At 45.3% G+C, this 23599-nt stretch overlaps 1 long non-coding RNA gene across 1 annotated transcript; it reads left to right on the forward strand.

Moving 5' to 3' along the window:
- The first annotated feature begins 12086 nt into the window (after positions 1-12086).
- Positions 12087-15814, forward strand: LOC135393256 (uncharacterized). Its single transcript, XR_010422556.1, has 3 exons — positions 12087-12534; positions 12703-12841; positions 13413-15814. It is a non-coding gene; the product is annotated as an uncharacterized LOC135393256 (long non-coding RNA).
- The last annotated feature ends 7785 nt before the right edge of the window (positions 15815-23599 follow it).

A 23599-nucleotide genomic window follows, 5' to 3' on the forward strand; every position in this document is an offset into this window, starting at 1 on the left:
GGAGCCTCTGGAGAAACAGCTCACGCAAAAGGCGCTGTTGCGCTTCAGTTGAAGAGCCCCTGAGAAGTTGTCTCATCCGGTGCAGCATTTGCGAAGGCTTCCTGTCGCCCAAGTCTCCCTCGTTAAGCAGCTGTTGGAGTCGCGCGCGTTCAGACACCTACATTCGCTTCAAGATGGCGGCCTTCAGAACGGCATAGGCGCGTTCAACAGGAACCGTAGCGAGCACGTCATCCAACTCCGCCGCGATTTCCAGAGGGAGGCCAGCAAGGATGTGAAAATATTTTGACTGCTGGGATATGATGAGCCGCAGATGAAACTGCGCCTCCACTTGCCGGAACCAGGAACGAGGGTTTTGTCGCCAAAAGGGAGGTAGGCGGAGGGGCGTAGCAGCCGTCGAGATCGCAGGATCGTCTGCGCGCAAGGCACGGTCCCCAGCCGATGGGTCAGTCATGGCAGACGGGACTGCCCCAGTGGGTGGATCCATTAGCTCAGAAGCGCGTAGGTCCAAACGCAGGTCACCTGAACCCTGTCCCCCTGTGTCTTCCCGTTCCCGTCGGCTGCACGGCGACCGCCTCACCATTGCCAAACGGGAATTTGAGCATATGCTCGAACTTGGCATAATCCGAGCGTCCTCCAGTAACTGGGCGTCGACATTGCATATGGTTCCCAAGTCCGACCCCGGCGACTGGAGGCCGTGCGGCGATTATCGGGCTCTTAACACCAGGATAGTTCCCGTCCAGTACCCTCTGCCCCATATACATGACTTCACCGCTGACCTTGCTGGATGCACTGTTTTCACGACTCTCGTTCTCGTTAACGCTTACCATCAGATACCGGTGCACCCTCCAGACATCACGAAGACAGCTGTCATCACGCCCTTTGGGCTCTTCGAGTTCGTCAAGATGCCCTTTGGTTTACTCAACGCCGCGCAGAGCTTCCAGCGTTTCATCGACGACGGTTTGCGCGGTTTACCATCCGTTTACGCCAACTTAGACAATCTTCTCATTGCAAGCGCCTCGCAGGAAGAGCACATTGCGCACCTTCGGCAAGTTTTCACACGCCTGCAAGATCATGGCCTTGTCATGAACGTGAAGAAATGCCGCTTTGGGCAGCCGGAAGCTAAATTCCTCGGCCATCACATCGACCAACATGGTATTCGACCTCTTGAGACCAAAGTACAAGCGATCCGTGACTTCCCTCGGCCGCAAACAATCCGTCAGCTCCGACAATTCTTGGGTTTGCTGAATTTTCACCGTCGGTTTATCCACAACTGCGCCCACATCGTACAGCCTTTCACCGACCTCCTTAGGGCTTGCAAGTCGGAACCGGCTCTGCTGGTATGGTCGGAGGAAACTGAGTGCCTTCTGCGCTGCTAAGGAGTCCTTGGCGAACGCCACCCTTCTTGTGCATCCCTCCCCATCAGCACCCGCTCGCTTGATGGCTGATGCCTCTACCACAGCTATTGGCGCCGTCCTGCAGCAGTTGGTTGACAGCAAGTGGCAACCACTCGGATTCTTTTCCCGTCGCCTTCAACCAGCGGAAGTTCGTTACAGTACGTTTGGCCGCGAACTTCTCGCAGTGTACGCCGCAGTCAAACACTTCCACTTCTATCTGGAAGGCCGTGAGTTCCATATTCTGACGGACCACAAGCCTTTGACATTCGCGCACACCGCCAACCGTTCCAGCTACTGCGAACGCGAAACCCGCCAACTTACCTTCATATCCGGATTCTGCACCGACATCCGCTACATCCCCGGAATAGAGAATTCGGCCGCCGACGCCCTTTCCCGCATCAACGCTATTTCTTTCCTGCCCTCACCGGTGAACATTGGGGAGCCCTGCAAGACACAAGCTGAAGATCCTGAGCTGAACGACCACCTCTCTGCACTTCCTCTTTGGCACTGCGTCCCGTGACCATCCCAGGCTTTACCAAGCTTCTCTTCTGCGACACATCTACGCCTTGCTCCCGCCCCTTCGTTCCCGAACCCTTGCGCCGCCGGATCTTTACCCAGCACCATAATCTTGCACACCCCGACGTGCGTGCAATGCACAAGGCCATTGTATCCCGCTATGTCTGGCCTAGCGTTAACAAGGACGTTCGGGCCTGGACCCGGTCTTGCATAGCATGTCAGCGGACAAAAGTTCACCGTCATACTCGGACACCGACTAGCGCCCTCCCCACTCCCGAAGCTCGGTTCCACCATGTGCATCTGGATTTGGTTGGGCCGCTTTCCATCTCGCAGGCTAACCGATACCTCTTCACCTGTGTTGATAGGTTTATCCGTTGGGCGGAACTGCTACCGATCCCCGATGCCACGGCCGACAGTGTTGGTCATGCATTCCTCTTCGGTTGGGTCGCGCGCTTCGGCTGCCCTGGCATCGTCACCACAGATAGCAATTTACCTCCCGTAGCTTCGGAGCCCTCCTCTCTGCCATCGGCGCGAAGCATTCGAAGACCACGGCCTGCCACCCTTCAGCGAACGGCATGGTCGAACGTCTGCACAGGCAGCTGAAAGCCGCCATCTGCGCGAGAAGCGACTCGGCGAATTGGGTCGATCACCTGCCCTGGGTGCTCTTATGTCTTCGCTCATCCCTCAAGCAGGACATCCAGTGTAGCCCCTAGGACTTATTTGGTTGCCCGCTGCGGCTTCCCGCCGACTTCCTCAGCTCCCCCTCCCCCGCGCCTCCCAGTGCTCATGACTTTGCCGCACAGCTTCGCGACCATTTCCGGGATCTTCAGCCCGTTTCCCCACGCCAGCCCACTAATAGGCAGATCTTTGTCCACCCGGACCTCAAGACCTCTTCTCACGTCTTCGTTCGCGCGGACCACGTTAAGCCGCCACTTCCCCCGGCGAACACTGGTCCCCACCGCTTATTGGCGCAAGATGAGATGGCGGTGACAGTCGACATCAATGGCCGCCCGGAGGAACTCACGAAAGACAGAGTGAAGCCTGCCTACTTCGACGCACTACTCTCTCCCGTCCATCTTCCGGCGTCGCCTCCACCTTGCCCGGTTCCCCGATCACAACCATCCTCAAGAAAAGTCTCCTGGCATTCTCCTCTGGTTACCTACCAGTCTAGCGGGGGAGGCCTGTAGCATCTTCGCCGCCTAAAGACGACGAGCGCCCAGCTCGCTGGAGCGAGCGACGATGAGCGCTCAGCTGACCCGAGCGCGAGCGCCTGGAATTAAATCACTTTCAGTTCTGACTAGCCCGCCATAGTTCTGACACAGAACTAGCTGGTTGTCGACTCTTTCTTCCGTGGCACCTTTGCCACAACTCCTCAGGCGCCCTGCAAATTTCAGACGTTTTCAAGCTTTATTTTTGTTCCACAAAAGTGTAGGGTCAACAAATATTCGAAGACCCCGCCACCAGTGTGTAACCGCACCACGGATATCTTCTGTACTAGCGCCATGCAAAGAGCACCGCAGAGCGCGTATGTGCTAATATGAGCCTCCAAAGCGCTGTGATAGAGCACACGTGGACACAAACGTAACATCAGGAACACCTAACATGAGTGGCCCACCCCGAGTGCCCGGTTTGTGTAAAGCTGCAAGGCGAACGGGCAGGCGAGAGAGATTACCTCTGTGATATGGTACCCATTGCAGGTCTACAAGAAGGATGTACACGATTATGGCGCCGGAGTTCAAATGTTTACATCAGATTTCTGACTCAATATTTTAGTAGTAGGTGTCTCATCATGAATATCATGATAAAGAAAGTAAAAACAAAAGAAAGGAACATAAAAGAGTCACACAGCTCATCCACACATACACACACAGAAATGATGACGATGTGGAATGAAATGGGATCATGTGGTAGGTCATTGTGGTAGGTTCAGGGACTATGGGTGCACGGGAAAAATAATACAGAGCTTTAAGACGTCCTTTTCTTTCTAACAAAATGACCGAATCGAGCACCGTGCATGCGCTTTACGAATCGGTGGGCGAGCCGTAAAAGACGCGATCTTGTTCGAACGACCCACTCTCACTGACTCGTTTCGTTGTATTCGGTGAACACGACCGATTGACATTGGCAAACAATGTGGTGGCGAGCAGTAGCGGTGGGAGCGCAGCCACTAGGCGGGAATCACGGAAACCATCTGTTCACCGACGCTGTCACTTGAACAAGTCCGTTAAAACAGCGCAAAAGATGTTTTCAAGAAGTCGTCGAGTCTTGTGTAGACTAGGCCGTACAGAAGCTCGAGCTCATGGATGAATGCGGGTACTCGGAAAGCGAACAGGAGAAATGCGACGTTATTCTCGTTATCTAGCCAGACCAAGCGTCGCTACTTCGTTCGGACGTTCACTTCACTCGACGACTGCTTGGACTCGTTTCTCCTATACGACAGGGTAAGTGTAACTTGGACACAGACGCCCAAGGACAAGGTACAGAATAATTCAGCTTCAGCATCTGCTCGCCCAATCCCGGAGGCGTCTATGACAAGCCCCTCTTCTCTTGTATATATTTTTCCTTGCTTTTTCTTTTTTTCTGGGGAGGGGGGATATCAAGCCAGCGTGCTGCATGGCTGACCTTCCCCTTTCTTTTTTTTTTCTTATTTTTTTCTGCCAATAAATCTACCCCCCCCCCCCAGCGTGCACACAGAAGTCAAACCTCACACCTTGCGTTGTTCCTTCTGACAAAGGTCTTTGGCAGCAGCATCGCTCTTTTGCTCCCAGCTTGAAGGCGTCCTCCTCAAAGAGTCAGTCCAATAACATACTCAGGATACATGAAGAAACTGCAAGAAGCAGGAACACTTCGTTACAAAATGCCAGGAAGCTTAGTCTCGATACTTTTCCGATTGGCGGGAGAGCTACCTTGATTCTCCGTCTCTGCCATCGAAACGTCAGAGAAACTGAAGACTGATGCCCCTAACACCAGCTGGGAGTCATCAGTGGCTCAGCGTGTTCACTATACCGACGTATAGCAGGCACCAAAAAGTCATCGTCAAAATTTCGGAACAATCGTTCACAGCAGTCTTTGACGTCCACGAAGAGCTTAATGAACTGAAGGTTAGCGTCGGGTCTCGGACACGCACCAAAACCATCTGACACTAACTTCTCGTCGTTTTATTAACTGTTCAAGGAAGAGATATGTTTAATGCTGAAAAAAAGGAGAAAACAGAAGGGGATCATCCAGCATATACTCTCGATCAGGGTTGTGGAGTTACCACACTACCCAGCACGGTTACCGGTCCCTTTTCTTTTATTGATTGAATTAAAGGTATGGAATGGGGTTGCCAAGCCATTGCAGGAGTGGGAATTGGCCATACCTTTTCATTCCGAGGAATTGAAAGGAATGGAATTATCACAGATTGGAATGGCATGGGTGATCCCATTCCGCAACCCTGCTCTCGATCATGTCCAAAATGGAAGCTTGAAAAAAAAAACAAAAAACACTACATATCAAGGTGACACAAAACTTACCCAGATGCGAGAAAGAAAGCATCTCCATTCATTTTCGAAAAGTCATTCGCAGCTGTAATAAAAGAAAAGCCAACAATGTCAATAGTTTAAACGCAAACTGACATCACAGAATCAGCACCAAACTCACATGAAGAGCAAACCGACACTGTTACTGCACCCCCAAAGAGCAGGGCGGCTATAGTGCTGCTTGCTACTGCCTCACATTCCCCCATGGAAATGATGAGGACTCGAGCTCCTTTTCTTTTCTTATTTTTCTTTTCGTCCCCTTTTCTTTCCTTCCCCTTCCCTTGCCTTTTTTGTTTGGAATAGCAAGCCGACCTTCGTCTGGCTGACCTTTCCTTTCTTTTTCTTAATAAACATATCCCCCCCCCCCTCGAGCTCCGATCTGTCTTTTGCCAGTATGAGCTCACAAACACAAAGAAAGAGCTGGCTTGTCTGCCAGCGTCCCGCTTCCTGACATCTCTGACAAAGAGCTGGCAGAAGCGCAGGAGGGAAACTCCGAGGCAGAAAATAACTGCACCAAAAAGGACAGGATAAGTCATCTTCATGCGCTATAGGGACTTCCTGGGTCACTACTTTCTGCTATATTTGCTTTGTAACATACATGTAACACAGGGAGTGTTCTGAGCCCCATCTTATTTAACATTGTTATGGCTGGCCTTCGAGGTTGCGTCGGCAGGAAAGTGGCTATCTCCATCTATGCTGATGACATTTGTATCTGGACCAGCGTCAAATCCAGTCCTGCCCTCCAGCGACGCCTCCAACTCGTCTCGATGCCATCCAGCAGTACCTATCACTGGCGTGCTTAGACATATCGACGGAAAAGACAGTAATACTCCCTTTTACAAGGCGGAACATGAGGCCCTTCCAGCTTTCTGTTGCTGGCATACCATTGAAGCACGTGTCTCACCATAGGTTCCTCGGTCTCACTGTTGATGCCGGCTCTCTTGGCGGAAGTATATTGCAAGCTTGGAGATCAAGATCCACCGTTGGATTGCAGTGATCCGTCGCCTGACAGACATGAGATGGGGCAGTGACACGAGCTCTCTATTGGCCGTCCACAGGGCTTTGGTTCGAGGGTCCCTCGCGCATAGTTTGCCGGTGCTTAATGGCCTGCCGACATCTTCAGATCATAGGCTGCAGTGCCTCCTGGCGCGAAGCCTTCGTGTGTGCCTTGACGTCCCCCGAGCAGCAGAGACCCGAGCAGTTATTGCTGAAGCGACGGACACCCCGCTGGATGTTCTTCGCTACGGTAAGACCTGCCGACTTTTCCTCCGCCTTTTATTCCATCATCGGCGGAACCCGCTCGTATCGAAGATCTTGAGGCGCAAGCATTGCAAGGTCCGCCTGGTGATGACTCAGCTGAAGCCTAGCGTCCCGCGTTTCGTAGTGAAGACAGTGGCTCCCAGTGCCTCTCATTGGTCTCTGTCAAGCCCGGTCACCCGCCTAACTGTTCCTGGTCTGCATGGAAGGAAAAGGGATACAGCCCCATGTGTCGCCAAGCAGCTTACCCTGGGCATGATGAACGACAACTACACTGGGTCAACGTCGGTTTTCACTGACGGGTCATCTACTCGGGGTGGATCGTCCTCGGCATTTGTCATTCCATCTCAGTCAATCTCCTGTGGTCACCGTGTTTCTCACAGAACATCGTCTACGTGTGCCGAGCTTTACGCCATTCTATTTGCTATGCAGAAAATATCAGCCAGTCCAGCTCAGTCCTGGGTCGTCTTTACGGACTCAAGACGCGCGCTCCAGTGTGTGGCGAACTTGGGGATACGTGGATTCATCGGTCCTGTTGTCTTTGACATCCTGCAAGCTTATAAGAAGGCGACCATTGCAGGGCACACTGTAGTGTTGCAGTGGATCCCCGGACATGTCGGTATCAGCGGCAACGAAGAAGCAGACAGAGCCACATTGAGCGCCCATCAGCACCCAGCTATTTCCCCGATAATGATGTCGACGGGCGACCGAAGACATCTCCTCTCGACACTCACCGGTCCCAAGATGAAGGCTCAGTGGGAACCAGGGTGTCGGAGCGAATCGAAAACCGGAACCGAAAACAAAAAAAAAAAACACTATTTTGGTGCGAACCGTAACCGAATAGAAACCGTATACGTTTTTTTTTTTTTTTTCGCTCAGGAGTGAAACCGAAAAATTTACTTAACGGTTTTCGGTCCAAACAAAAACTTCGCCGGTTTGGACTACGAGTAGGCGAATGAAACTGTCGTCGTGTGTTCTGAAGCCATGTCATGGATACTTTACGAGGGTTACGGTTACGGTGCAATGTATGTCTGTATACTATGACCCTTAGGCTCCCTTTGTAACGTTATATCGTTCGCGCACATAGACTTAGATGTACATGTGACCGGTTGTGACTCTCTACCAATGTGCCGTAGTGTTCGTTTTAATTTCGTCTGCCCAAACTCTCCTCAACTAAACAGCGACCCAAGAAGGCTGCGAAACGGCTTCTCTATCGGCAATGTCGCGCAACGTGTCCCTTGTTTGAGAACAGCGAAGTTGAATACATTTACGTATCCGCGAGGCAAGCGCGTGCGAAGTGGCGCCTCTTTTGTGGACAGGACACGAAGAGAAGAAAACGGAGCCGTCGAGCGCGTTTGTGAGTGAAGGTGTTCCTCGATTGGCGTCGTACTCGTGCGGTAGTGCTTGCTGGCGAGGAAGCAGCAACAGGCATTCGGATGGGACGCGATCGCACCAATCCAGCAAGAAAGTACTTTACGTATGACATCAAAACAAACAAGTCCGTCTGTATCATGCGCTTCAAGAAAGGAGAAAGCCTATTTGAACACACAGTCACCTACAGGAACCAGGAGCTACCAATTTCACAGCTGCCTATTAATATTAAATACCATGTATGCGGAATAAACGAGTTTACATTTTGCAACATTGATTTTTTTTTCTGGGAATGAATATGCCCACCAGAAGCGGAACCGGTTAAAACCGGTATGAACCGTTATTTTTTTGCTCCGGAGCAGAACCGGTACCGCACCGTTTATGATAGAACCGGAACGAAAAACGTTTCGGTTCGACACCCTGGTGGGAACACGACATAGCTCACTCCCTTCTCTCTGATGTAGACCCCACGCTTTCTCTCATCCTTCCTCCGCGACTACTGCGCCCCTTTACTGCTCTCTTCCACCGCATGAGGCTCAACGTTGCCTTTACACCTGCCTTTCAACACCGTCTCGGCTCCACCTCGTCTTCCCTCTGCCCCACTTGTGCAGTACACGGCGACCTCAGCCACGTCATCCTGGGGCTTGTGGGCAATACCACCACGAGCGTGCCCTAATGGAAGTCTCTGTGCAACGCATTGACAAGCGGCCGTTCAACCTAGCGAAGATCCTCGGTCCGTGGTCGAACGCTGCCCACCAGACGCAGGGCCTTCGTCTTCTGGCGGAGTACTTTTGCTCCACCGGTCTGGCGACGCCTCTTTGAAAACCCCCATCATCATGCCTTCATCCTATCCCAACGCGAAATAGGGCAGTGTACCGCCTCAGCGGCGGTGAATCGCCCACCCCATCACCATCCAATGTGCGTGTGTGTGTGTCCAGTGAAATTGTCAGGGATTCATACCCAAGATACGAGGGGTGTTCAAGTCAAACCGGGACTTTCTGTCTCCTGAATGTACAAATGGCTCGCGCTACTTCTTTTTCGTCATTTTCACACGCGACAGGCCTCCGCGTTCACCACGTGGTGGTCCAAAGTTTGTGCAAAACAGAAGGCACGTGCTGGACAAGATGGCCGACAAGGAGGTGAGCGCGCACATCGAACAGCGAATTGTCATGAAGTTTCTCGTGAATGAAGGCGTAAAGTCATCTGAAATTGACACAAGACTTCAGGCTCAGTATGGCCACGATACACTTAGCCGCAACAAACGCAAACTATTACGCATACATTATTCTCAACTCACAAAATATCAATCGCGTGAACATCTGAAGCAAAAAGATAAAATCAAATTTATTCAATGATAGAAACAATACTCATTCGAAAACGAGAATCAAATTTAATTACATCGTTTTTGTTATGATTGAGAGGCTGGATAGCCCGACGTCGCACGAAGTTGTCGTACCCACATTGTCAACATGGGAAGCGAGAAACGCCCCCCATCCCGGCGCTATCACATAGATAGGAAACACACGTCTTCTTCGAGGCTCGGGCAAGAACGAAAAAGAGAGAGCGCACGGCCTCCGTTTATTTTTATACTCTGTATGAGCCGCTAGCAATAAGTGGCGCTACCTTCTGTACACATTAACCACAATGCAGCGCTGCATGTAAGTAACACCATCAAGAATATAACAGTTTTATGACAACTTTGCAATAGTAATTTCTACATGCAGAAGCCACAAAGAACTCATCTGAAATGCAAATGAATGTAAAAGTTTGCTACAGTGAAAATCAACGCACACAACTTAAAAATACATTCCCAACTAGTAGACTATTTTTATTAATATCAGTCGAGTGATCATCTGAAACAAAGTCAAAAGCAGTAATTAATTTAGGCAAACATTTTTCGTAACCACGCAGCACAAATATACATCACAGAAACATGTCTTTTTCATTCAGGACCCACTAGTGGAAACGAAGTGAGAGAGGGAGGCTGAGTTCCCGTACACTTTCGTTAAGGTTACGCCGGCAGGGAGTAGGGGAATCCAACGATGGTCTTGGTACACAATGTATTGTTGACAACCATAAACTCGCTCCTGCAAGTCAAGTTAGGGAAGGAGGGGCTCTAGCGCTGTCTTGTGCGTAGAATCATTGAAAGCACACGTTTTTTCATTACACATCACATCTTTTTTGTAAATTGACTTTCATAATTCTAACGTCAGATGGAACATTCTAAACCTGATAATAAAAGTTTAATAAATAAAATTAGCACCGATATGATTTAATTAAATGTCGAGGCACACTACAAAACAGAACAGACATTTGCTAGACATTGAAGAGATGGACGGCTTTTGTACTCGTTACCATAGGTCATGGGAGGACCTGATAAAAAGTTGCTTCGAAAAGGAGGAGCCGCGAAACGATTCAATTATCGCTGCATTTCAATACGTCCTAGACATGGTCGTATTCGGAGATATGGTGCAAATTATGGAATTCAAGATGCGAGAACTTGTATGCTGAATCTACAATAGTTATACAAATATTTGCACGTCAACATCAGAAGGACCACTGGGATTGATGGTGGAGTTTTTGAGGTTTGCTAACGAAGAATTGAAATACACTAGACCAGATGTAATTGTAATCACTACAATGGGCATTGCATTAATCAAGAAAGCAATCAGATCAAATTACCATATACAAGCAGTCTATACCGCACGATTCATTACGGATTTGTTGAAATTACACCTAACGGTTGAAATGGAAAGTACATAAAAAATCTTATCACGTGATATATTCCACTAGAGCCTCTACACATTTATTTCCTTCTATCAGTTCGTGCAATGATGTCGAATGAACAGAAGTTCAATATTGTTGTGCAAGGTCTGATGTATCATCACTTATTGGAACTCAACAAACATGTCAACTGCGGTGGACCACCGGACGATTTCCATCTAATACTGTCTTGTACGCCATTCAAGAACCTTCATACAAAGAAAGGAAACATCAATAAGAGATTGTGCAAGTTCGTCGCAACAAAGTGCAAGTTGTTGAAGCAATACAAACACGGCGACAACACATCACCTACGTTAATCAACGCTGGATTCAGGCGCCCAATAATCAGAATAAACTACTTGATGTCTTCGGAATTCATCAATCAAGACAACCAAACGGAAACTTCAGAGTTTGGAATAGAATTGTAATTTATCGAAATAAACATGTGTATAATTGAAATAATAACTATATTCTATGTCATCATTGTAATATATTCTATACATCACAACGAAAAACTTTGCATTTGGCATGGCTAGACTGAGAACAGTGATCGCTAAGGAAACGAATATTCCACACTGTGTGTAAGAATTCTCACATGGAATGAGCACTGGCAATCAGAGAGATTTTACACGACCATACTCTATACAACACCGACACCCGAAGGAAAGAATTGTAGAAGAATCGCTAATTAAAATTTAGAGCCCTGATACATCAGTCTATGATTACAAAAAAGGATCAATAATCTTTTGCGAAAGCTTATTTCATGAATTAAATTCCACAGTGCATGTATATTTCTCAATCAGTTGCGCTAGCCCAGACGTAATAAAAGAAGAAGGAAAGGCGTCTTTGACAAGCAACCCGATTGGATATTAAAAGTTACGAATATTTTCCGAACGAAATTTACTTACAATTTGAAGAAAAGGTCACCCGCGTCGACGAACCCGTTTCCGGAAAAAGCAACACGCTCGCGTACGGTACGCCGATTTTCGAGTGTTACAGAATGGAATGGTACTCACACGATGTGTTCATAAGGGAACACTGATTATGTATGCAAAATAGTTATCCCAAACTCCTCGCGGTTTTCTGAAAAAGTGAATTTTTAGTTTCACTGACATCCCGTCTTGTGTCCCGCAAACCCTGTGCCGACGACACATTCGTGGTCTGCCCGCGCTCCGGCTTGGCATGACTTTTGGCTTGGTTTCTTCCGCCAAGCCGGCCAGTTTCTTCTGCCGAGCCGTCTGCTGCGCAGATTCACATTGGGGAAGTGGTAAACAGTTCGCTATTAGGGAGCCAGTATATTTCTGGACTTCACTAAACCCACGAGGAACGTGAGTTTTGCTTCCTTCGACTGCAAAGCATTTGCTAGGCCAGTACAGACTTCCTGGTGTGATTCGTGTTCTGTGCTGCGTGCCGAGAATGCCGAGCGTTTTGCTCCCGTCTGCAAGAACACTTCAGCATGCAGTTCCAATGTTTCAAACCACAATTTTCCGAAAGGCGAAAGAGAAATCTATTGACTGCAACAATCGGTTACAACTCCGACTGGGTGCCACCTTCGAAAGCAGTGACTTGATCTGTTCATCTGTCTCATACGAATGTTACGGAAGCAATGCGCAACTTGTTTCACAAGAAGCCGAAGATGTCTCGTCCGGGATGCTGTGCCAACCTTATCTGCAGCAGGAGATTGCAGGGGCAGGACTAGGCAGCAGATAAAGGTAAGACACGTAATGTTAGACAAGTCAGTCATGCGGTGCAAATTGCATCACGTAGAAGAGAAAAATACGCTATCTGTCAGTTACTGCTTCATCCTTTAGAGATTACGCCCCAGCGGGTGTATTCTCAGTACAGATTTGTAATGCCTTATTTGTTAAATGATTTCGCAGGCATTCTGGCACCACAGAAAAGCTTGCACTCCACGTCTCAACTATCACCGTCTGGGTTTCAAGCTGAAGGCTGTCACCAGTGCCAACCAGACGCCCCTTCAACGTTCATCTGTTTTTCTTGACGGAACAGTGACACCTGGTACTGAGACATTTCATTTTCCGATTAATCAAGTGCATTCTATCACTTGTGCTCGACTTCTTGTGTTCGTATACCCTTGCTGTTGCTCGCTAGCTTAGAGCAACCATGCCTGAGGTGCCAGCGCATTCTCAGAGTACATTTAAGCAGTGTCATCGTATCATATGCACGGCAGCACATCTTGTGTATTTTGAGTAAGGTATAAATTCAATGTTGGCTCAGCTGTTGTATTTTGGTCACAAATAAGGTGTTCTTCCAGAGCGCTCAAGGGCAGTTCAAGCAGTTTCATGTGTGCAACAGTACATACTTTTTCTCTGGTGAAGTACGGTAAATCTGTCCGCAGTGGTGTTCTGGCAGTGCAGTAGAAGCTTGTGTTGCATTCAAGTGGTATTATGTATACAAAAACTTGTTTTATGCCTTTCTGTAGCTGCTGTACTAATATTGTGAGTACAGAGACATTCCTGCATAACATGTCGGAGAATCTTGTGTGCTATTGTTGGTATGATCTGCAGCAGTATATTGATAATGTTAATTATTCAATGACTTCAGCTAACATTTACATTCTTACTTCCAGGTAAACCTGTCACGCAGATGCCCTACCCCTTGGTATGCATAGTTCAAGATTGTACCGAAACAATCCACCTGGAGTATTTCTTCAATTGGCAGTGGCATTACTATCACAACACACCACATACTGCATGTCTATGGTGTGTGTACAATGCATCAAACCTATCCTCAGGTACAGGCCAGCTGGTACGCAATTACAACATGAAACAACTGACACAGAGACCGTAATGTCATGCCTTTTCCTCCGTGCCTCGGGTTTCATGTTATTATCCTCACATGCAGCTCAATTCTCCTGTGCTGTGCAGCATGAGCAAAAGCATATATTGTTTGTGGTCACATGACACGGAACATAAATACAGTGAAACCTTCCTATGTTGGACACCCGCGGTGCAGCCGAAGCGTCTCCTACTTATAGAGGTGTCCGAGTTACAGAATATGACGGCAACAAAAAATGGAAGAGATCACAGCTGTGAGAAATGTCCCCCTTCTTCAATTTAAGGTCCTTAGTGGTACCTGGTGGTGGTGCCTGGTAGTGGTACCTCTACCCACTCTTCACTGATAATTATTACTGATTTTAGTATATTCAATTCCGTTCAGATTCTACACAATGGCATTACCTCTGGAGCTTTTCGAGCAGCAAGGACTTTTCTCTGAAGCGTCAGCCCACTTCTCATAGCTTTGGTGCAGTGCTCGTTCAGAGGCTCTAGGCAAACTGAAGACAAGTGCTCACATAAAGAATTACAATGTAGACTGACAGCACTTGTTTTTCGACTCTAAAAACTAAAGCGACAAAATGCTGAGACCAGTATAGGGGAAAAAAGGGGCAAAAGTCAAGGCCACTGGCTCATTTTGGGTCTTTTTGGTGCAAAGGTGGGCCGATATTGAGGTAATTTGGCCAGGGTTTTGTCCGACTTTGCAGGGAAAACCCTATCCTACTTCCAAGATAGGGAGGTGTCCGACATAGAGAGTTTCGTCCCCATGTAGTTTCAATGGGAGCCTGCCCGTGCAATGAAACCATGGGGAGTTGTCCGAGGTAGGGAGGTGTCCGGCTTTGGAGGTTTTACTGTACTATAGAGCATTCTACATGTTGTAATCTAACAGTTGTTCACGTTTGGATATTTTAACCATGGAATTTACCCTGCATGCACCATACCATGTCCAAACACGAACAACTGCTAGAGAGCAGCATGTACTATTTCTGTATAGCACTTATGGCTTGCGTCCTGTGATCGGAAACAGTGGTGTCTTTTTCTGCTACAACCAGTAAACTACAGTACAGATTTAGAAATACTGTGTCATACCATAAAGCACTATGGGAAATGACAGTTTGAAAAACTGGAGAAGACTGTCATTAGAATGGGGGACATGTTCTACGGCGAAATTTTTTACAGTGTGTGCTGTACCACGTAATGCACTGCAGGCCTACCACAGTACGGTAACGCTCTGAATACTGATTCGCTCAAAAAAGGAATGTGTGTGTTTCTTGTACTAACTTCCCCTTATGCAAGGTTGTAGAAAAATGTTTTCAGCTAATGGGGAGGGAGAGGACATCATTCGGGAGTCTCGTTGACCTACAATGTTTCGTGTGTGAAGGTCATTTTGAAGAGTGTAGGTGGTACAAGACTGTGTTCCCACATTCTTGGCATTGTTGACTAATAACCATAATAATGTAGAGGGTACATTTGTTGCTTCATATATTTGTGTCATGGCAAAGTATGTAGAGATACATCTGTCTCAACATGCAGGTGACAAAACTGCTTTTTATGCCTAAACTATGACAAATAGTTGTCTGTTCAGCACCACTAATCATGTGCCGGCCTCCATGACATGTCTGTGACATTCCAAAGTGATTAACATGTCCCATAGATGTGTGCAATGCTGAAGAAGACTGTGTACATTCTATGGATTCTTGATTCAAGAAAAGTACTGTGTGATTTGCTAACAGCGCCTGGCTGTACCTTCACAATTCTGCATAAAAAGTTTGCCGAAGGAAACGTCATGAAGGTCCATAGCGAAAAATCCTGAGACGAGGGATAGGAAGGGACATACACAATGTCTCAACATAGCGTGCTTATGTCCCTTCTTGTATCTCCTCTTCAGGTCTCGCCATCATGGACACTATCACCAGCTCGCTTGCTGTTGAACCGTTCTTTCAACGATAAGGGTCACTTTCATGAACTGGATGGCAGCCAACATGCTGTCAATAAAAAGAATAATGGAAGGAGCTCAATATGATCCTTAGGCTGTGCGTGGTCACTGCTTTCTGACAAATGGTGACTTAGAATTTCAGGACAGTGCCTGGAGTGGTATTCTTGTGTTCCCACCCTTGACGCCCATTGTGTGTCATCGGTCACCTGTAATCTGCTAATATGCACATGGCTAAAACAAAGTATATTTGTATTTCTTTGAATACAGTTGGTACAGCACATTGTTTTTTACATGTCCTTTGGAAAATAAAAATGAAAATACTCTACTCTGCAAGTCTCCTGTCAGCTCTACAGAGCAGCTTCGAATTTCACTAGAAGCCACGTGTGAAACCTAGACCAAACTAGTGGTGAAGGTCCATATAGGTCATAGATAGATACTATTATTATTATTAGATCATAGGTCAGGCTTAGGTCCTGGTTGGTAGCAACGCATTTGAATCTTATTAAAAATTTGTGCAGGAGGTGACCAACATAACTAAATACACCAAGTGACTCTCACAAATTTTGTGGTGTTATACTTTTGAAACAACATTAATATGCCGCAGTGGTCTTTTCTCCTTTGTTCCTTTTAACCTAGAAATATTAGGTCTTCGGCATCACCAGCCTTAGTTACTGAGCATGCAGTTATTTACGTTGAGCACTGCAGTTTCATATTTGTTTCTCTGGACAAGCAAGCCCGCTTCCCCATTTTGATAAGAGTCTTTCAGCTTTGACAGGGCAGTTGTGGACAAAGAAAACATTTGGAGTATTGTGTGTTTTGCTATGAAGTGCACCATACAAGGCAGGGGACACCATCAACCATTTCCACCAAGGTTATTAAATTTGTGATAAAGTGACTACATTGGTGGCAAAGTTACTTGAGTGGCAGTTGTGCAATTTTAAGCACATGTTTAAAAAAAATAGGATATGGGAAGTGCTGACTGGCTGAACATGTGGAGTACCCAATATAATAATTGGGGGTTTACGTCGCGAGACAACTGAGTGTGGAATACACAGCACAGTGTGATGTTCCTTATTCTGGCAATGTTAGCATGGTTCAGGAGGTGGGAAATGTTGCACTACCCTTAATAACATCTGCTGGGCCCAACAAACAGGATACACATACCCTGATCTGAAGACACTATGCCTAACTCAAAAGCAATATGAGATCGACCCGTACATCTTTATTTGCGAAACTATTATGAATAAAATATGGCCTGTGTGGTATAGAACAATGCGCACACTCAAGTAGACATGCAAAAAATACGTATATGGTCTCTCGACCTACATGCCGCGATGCGCTCTACGAGATAAACAACACACTACAAAACTACATCCAACACTTTTTGTGTGGGGCAACTCTAATGAGCACTTTCATGTAACCGACGAATGGTTCAACGAATGCAGTTCGAGTGGTCACGATACATTCCTACGTCGTTCATTGCAGTCGCGCTATGATGCTGCACAATATATGTATCTGGTGTAACAAGCCTGGCAATCGCACGATGTGCATGGGCAGAAATACGGCCTTCTTTCTTTGAAGACCAGTCCTCTGCAGGTATATGCTCAAACGATCACCAAGTCTCACGTTGTTGCTCAATCGCTCCCATTCCTGCACTTGTAGTAAAAGCAGCAAACGGGTTGACGTGAATGGCAGCTGAACGGTTGAACTGCGAAGTTCTCGAGCACATAATCACAATTTTACGCCGAAAATGATGTTGAGGTGAGTTCGCGGTTGTTGTTTCCATCGTTCAATAGTTCTCGGGATTACCTCGGACGAAATACTCATCGTAGCCGGCGGCCATAACTGGATTTCCTTGCAAACGGGAGAAGACGCCAGGGAAGTCAGAGAAAGCCTCAGCTTTCATCCAATCAGACGCACGATTCTCTATCTACGTAGATGGAGCAGGTTTATCCCATCTACGTCACAAAAATGGCTGCGCCCATGGCTTGTTTTGGTTTCTTTGATGAATTAATTTTCGTAATAGGAAGACAAAATTGAGAAACGAAGGTGCGTTTCGGGGGCAGTTGGATGTGCTCGTTCTGAATATCGCAACCGTTTCAACACATCGGGAAATCGGCGTAGCTGACCGTCGGGCGCAGAATCGCGTTCGGTTTCGGGTATGGCATTGGGGAAACTCGGCCCGGTGTGTTGCTGAAACGTCTTCGTCGACGCGGGTGACCTTTTCTTCAAGTTTTAAGTAAATTTCGTTCGGAAAATATTCGGAACTTTTAATATCCACGACATAGAGAATTCACATTATGATCTAGTGGATATAGAAAATATCAATCCATTCGATTAAATTCTCTGTCATCATGAAATAGTGCTCAAAGTGAGCGAACTCAAGCTTGCGTATTGTGAAATTACACAATCTACAACACTGATCGTAACTCGCAACATCTGTTCAAATTTTAATTACTGATGTGTGGTAGTCGCCACTTCTCCTGAATGTGAATCGATAAATTTTAGCATTTAAGCCGCAATCAAATATATTGTATGGTATGTGTGACTATATGCAGAACTTTTTAATCTACAGGGTGTTACCCTATAAAAGTCTACCCGTGCCGCCATGCCGTACTCGCCAATTACTCAATGCAGGTGGCACATTGTGCGATCTTCATATAGAGCTCATAAGGACATGTAATCTTGGTAAATTTTGAAGTGATTGAGCGCCGCAGCACGAAGTTATAACTCAAAACGTGCAATTCCCGTAGTGAAAACAATCAAGATGGCGGCGTTGAGAAGAGCATTTGACATGCTGCTCCCCAGACGACGACGTGTCGCATATCCTGCCAGCCCGATGGAACTGTAGTTTTCATTTCGCTTTGGTGTAACTGTCGTATTTTGCTCAGAAGCAAGCAACGTGAGCAACGAAAAATGCCGACGTACTCGGCAGACGACACCCAAAAGGGATGTCGTCTGCTTACTGAGCGGCGCCATCTTGGCTGTTTTCACTACGGGAATTGCACGTTTTGAGTTATAACTTCGTGCTGCGGCGCTCAATCACTCCAAAATTTACGAAGATTAAATGTCCTTATGAGCTCTATAGGAGGATCGCACAATGCGCCACCTACATTGAGTAATTGGCGAGTACGGCATGGCGGCACGGGTATACTTTTATATGCTTTTATAGGGTAACACCCTGTATATATTTTAAAAAATGCAAGAAATAGCGTGCAGTTTTGGCTTTGAAATTTAAAAAAAAAAAGAAAATGATCTTTAATGTTGAGTTTGCGTTTTACAATGTTATGAGCTAAAATCTTCTAAAATTAAAGTATGCCCTTTCCATTTGTAGTGCCCGGATGCTATGGCACTAAAATAATGTGATAGTTTTTCTCTATGGCTACGGGAAATCTCGAGTATATTTTGTGAATTGGATCAATGTTTATGTGTGACCTGCGCTGAGTTGTTTATTATAATTAATATAACATATCTTCCATTGTGTTTATGCATAACGCTCATCTTCATTGTATGTACAGGGTGTTACCCTATAAAAGTCTACCCGTGCCGCCATGCCGTACTCGCCAGTTACTCAATGCAGGTGGCACATTGTGCGATCTTCATATAAAGCTCATAAGGACAATTAATCTTGGTGAATTTCAAAGTGATTAAGCGCCGCAACACGAAGTTATAACTCAAAACGTGAAATTCCCGTAGTCAAAACAATCAAGATGGCGGCGTTGAGAAGAGCACTTGCCATGCTGCTCCCCAGACGACGACGTGTCGCATATCCTGCCAGCCGGATGGAACTGCAGTTTTCATTTCGCTTTCGTGTAACTGTCGTATTTTGCTCAGAAGTAAGCAACGTGAGGTACGAAAAATGCCGACGTACTCAGCAGACGACACCCCAATAGTGATGTCGTCTGCTTACTGAGAGGCGCCATCTTGACTGTTTTGCCTACGGGAACCTCACGTTTTGCGCTATAACTTTGCGTAACGGTGCTCAATCACTTCGATATTTGCCATGGATGAATGTCCTTATGAGGCTTATACGTAGACAACACATTGTACCGCCTGCATTGAGTAATTGGCGAGCACGGCATGCCGACGCGGGTAGACTTTTATAGGGTAACACCCTGTATATTGGTTAAGCACTTCTGATGGCGGTTGTGTGATCCGCTTCTCCCAAAATCTGATTCCCACTTGGAATTATTTCATATACGTTTGTGTGCAGTGTGTACGAAGATTACGTGATTATAAATATAGACTTGGCCTGCACGTCATGCTCGTAAAATCCTTCGTTTGCATTATTGCATCTGATAATAGATTCGCTTTTCGCGAAGACTTCGTATTATCTCGCAGGCACTGAACCCGAATGCAGTTGTAAAAGTTGATGACACTGTGTCGCGAACGCTTTGACTTATCCCGCCGCGATCAGTTATCTTGCCTTATTTCCCGTTTTGCCATATCTTGGACGGCTCATTTTTTCCTATCCAGTCATACAAACGGACAACTGTGTTGACAAAAGATATTTGTTCCGCACTCCAATCGGGTTGCTTGTCAAAGACGCCTTTTCTTCTTCTTTTACTACGTTTGGGCTAGCGCAACTGATTGAGAAATATACATGCACTGTGGAATTTAATTCATGATATAAGCTTTCGCAAAAGATTATTGATCCTTTTTTGTAATCATAGACTGATGTATCAGGGCTCTAAATTTCAATTAGCGATTCTTCTACAATTCTTTCCTTCGGGTGTCGGTGTTGTATAGAGTATGGTCGTGTAAAATCTCTTTGATTGCCAGTGCTCATTCCATGTGAGAATTCTTACACACAGTGTGGAATATTCGTTTCCTTAGCGATCACTGTTCTCAGTCTAGCCATGCCACATGCAAAGTGTTTTTCGTTGTGATGTGTAGAATATATTACAATGATGACATAGAATATAGTTATTATTTCAATTATACACATGTTTATTTCGATAAATTACAATTCTATTCCAAACTCTGAAGTTTCCGTTTGGTTGTCTTGATTGATGAATTCCGAAGACATCAAGTAGTTTATTCTGATTATTGGGCGCCTGAATCCAGCGTTGAATAACGCAGGTGATGGGTTGTCGCCGTGTTTGTATTGCTTCAACAACTTGCACTTTGTTGCGACGAACTTGCACATTCTCTTATTGATGTTTCCTTTCTTTGTATGAAGGTTCTTGAATGGCGTACAAGACAGTATTAGATGGAAATCGTCCGGTGGTCCACCGCAGTTGACATGTTTGTTGAGTTCCAATAAGTGATGATACATCAGACCTTGCACAACAATATTGAACTTCTGTTCATTCGACATCATTGCACGAACTGATAGAAGGAAATAAATGTGTAGAGGCTCTAGTGGAATATATCACGTGATAAGATTTTTTATGTACTTTCCATTTCAACCGTTAGGTGTAATTTCAACAAATCCGTAATCAATCGTGCGATATAGACTGCTTGTATATGATAATTTGATCTGATTGCTTTCTTGATTAATGCAATGCCCATTGCAATGATTACAATTACATCTGGTCTAGTGTATTTCAATTCTTCGTTAGCAAACCTCAAAAACTCCACCATCAATCCCAGTGGTCCTTCCGATGTTGACGTGCAAATATTTTTATAACTATTGTTGATTCGGCATACAAGTTCTCGCATCTTGAATTCCATAATTTGCACCATATCTCCCAATACGACCATATCTAGGACGTATTGAAATGCAGCGATAATTGAATCGTTTCGCGGCTCTTCCTTTTCGAAGCAACTTTTTATCAGGTCCTCCCATGACCTATGGTAACAAGTAGAAAATCCGTCCATCTCTTCAATGTATAGCAAATGTCTGCTCTGTTTTGTAGTATGCCTCGACATTTAATTAAATCATATCGGTGCTAATTTTATTTATTAAACCTTTATTATCAGGTTTAGAATGTTCCATCTGACGTTAGAATTATGAAAGTCAATTTACAAAAAAGATGTGATGTGTAATGAAAAAACGTGTGCTTTCAATGATTCTACGCACAAGACAGCGCTAGAGCCCCTCCTTCCCTAACTTGACTTGCAGGAGCGAGTTTATGGTTGTCAACAATACATTGTGTACCAAGACCATCGTTGGATTCTCCTACTCCCTGCCGGCGTAACCTTAACGAAAGTGTACGGGAACTCAGCTTCCCTCTCTCACTTCGTTTCCACTAGTGGGTCCTGAATGAAAAAGACATGTTTCTGTGATGTATATTTGTGCTGCGTGGTTACGAAAAATGTTTGCCTAAATTAATTACTGCTTTTGACTTTGTTTCAGATGATCACTCGACTGATATTAATAAAAATATTCTACTAGTTGGGAATGTATTTTTAAGTTGTGTGCGTTGATTTTCACTGTAACAAACTTTTACATTCATTTGCATTTCAGATGAGTTGTTTGTGGCTTCTGCATGTAGAAATTTGATTCTGGTTTTCGAATGACTATTGTTTCTATCATTGAATAAATTTGATTTTATCTTTTTGCTTCAGATGTTCACTCGATTGATATTTTGTGAGTTGAGAATAATGTATGCATAATAGTTGTGTCTGATCTGAAATACATTAAAATGCAGCATTTCTCATTTGGTATTGTTTGCACCGATAATATTTCTCATTTGCTTAGATAATGTTTCTCTAAAAACCAGTTTGCACTGATATTGACGTCTATTCCTAGATTTTTCCTAGATTTTTTGCGTGCTATTGTTTGTTGATAGAATTCTTATTGTGTTCTTGAGAATCGAATAATTTCAATGTCTATTTGCAATCAACAAAAAATGTAATCTCTGTACACCAGTCCTGAGAATATTTCCTTTTGGAGGAAAGAATGTGAAAAAGAGAGAGGGTTTCCCCACCCCATAGATTGACAACAGATTCTTCGCTTTGGGATGTTTAGAGGGAGAGAGTGACCCCACCGGTCTCAAGTCTGGTTCTACTGTGTAAAGCATAGCTGTGCTGGGTGTTTGGATACCTCTGTCAAGGTAAAGTTTATAGTGCCCGAGTAGGATGAAAATTCTAGTTAGGTCGCAAAGTTGATTTTATGATAGTTCAAAAGGTATATTATTTCCATTTCAATTTGTAATGTTCGATAGTTTGTTTCGCTATTATTTTCCTGTGTGTTGTTTACATGTTGGCAGATGCGCCGTTTAGAGTGTTTCTCTGCTATTCATCCGTGCATGTTTCTCGTTTTGATAGATTGTTTTTCAATTATTTATCCTTTGTGTACCTCTTGTTTGCTTTGGTGCATTTGTTTGGTTCTCTATTAGCTGTTGATCGTGTTTTTTTATTATTTCCTCGTGTGTGTGCTATTGTTTGCATGTGGATGGTGTGCCGTTCAAAGTGTTCCTCTGCGATTCATCCGTGCATGTTTCTCGTTTTGATAGATTATTTTTCAATTATTTGCCTATCTGTTGTTTACACGTTGGCTAGATGCACCGTTTAGAGTGTTTCTCTGCTATTCATTCGTGCATGTTTCTCGTTTTGTTAGATTGTTCTTCAACTATTTATCCTTTGTGTACCTCTTGTTTACGTGTTGGATTTTGGCTCTCTATTAGCTGTTGATCTTGTTTCAATAATATTTTCCTGTCTGTTGTTTACACGTTGGCAGATGCGCCGTTTGAGTGTTTCTCTGCTATTCAGCGTTAGCTCTTCAGTGTGCTGTATTAAATTATTCATCATGTGCCATTCAAAGTGTTTCTCTGCTATTCATCCGTGCATGTTTATCATTTTGATAGATTCTTTTTTCATTTATTTTCCTGCATGTGTCTGTTGTTTATGTGATGGGTTTTGGTTCTCTATTAGCTGTTGATCGTGTTTCTCATTATTTCCATATGTCTATGCTGTTTACTTAATAAGAAAGTGATTAATTATGTAATGTTGGAACTTATCTTCCCTATTGCGCTCGAAAATGTTCATAACTGTCACAAAACAGGCGTACGCCTCCCGTCTTCAACAAATCAGGGCAGATATTATTAGAGCTGGTTGTTGGCTAGGAGCGTGCTATGCGGTGAAGTTCATTTTTTAATA

The sequence above is a fragment of the Ornithodoros turicata genome, chromosome 4, assembly GCF_037126465.1.
Source record: "Ornithodoros turicata isolate Travis chromosome 4, ASM3712646v1, whole genome shotgun sequence".
Taxonomy (NCBI): domain Eukaryota; kingdom Metazoa; phylum Arthropoda; class Arachnida; order Ixodida; family Argasidae; genus Ornithodoros; species Ornithodoros turicata.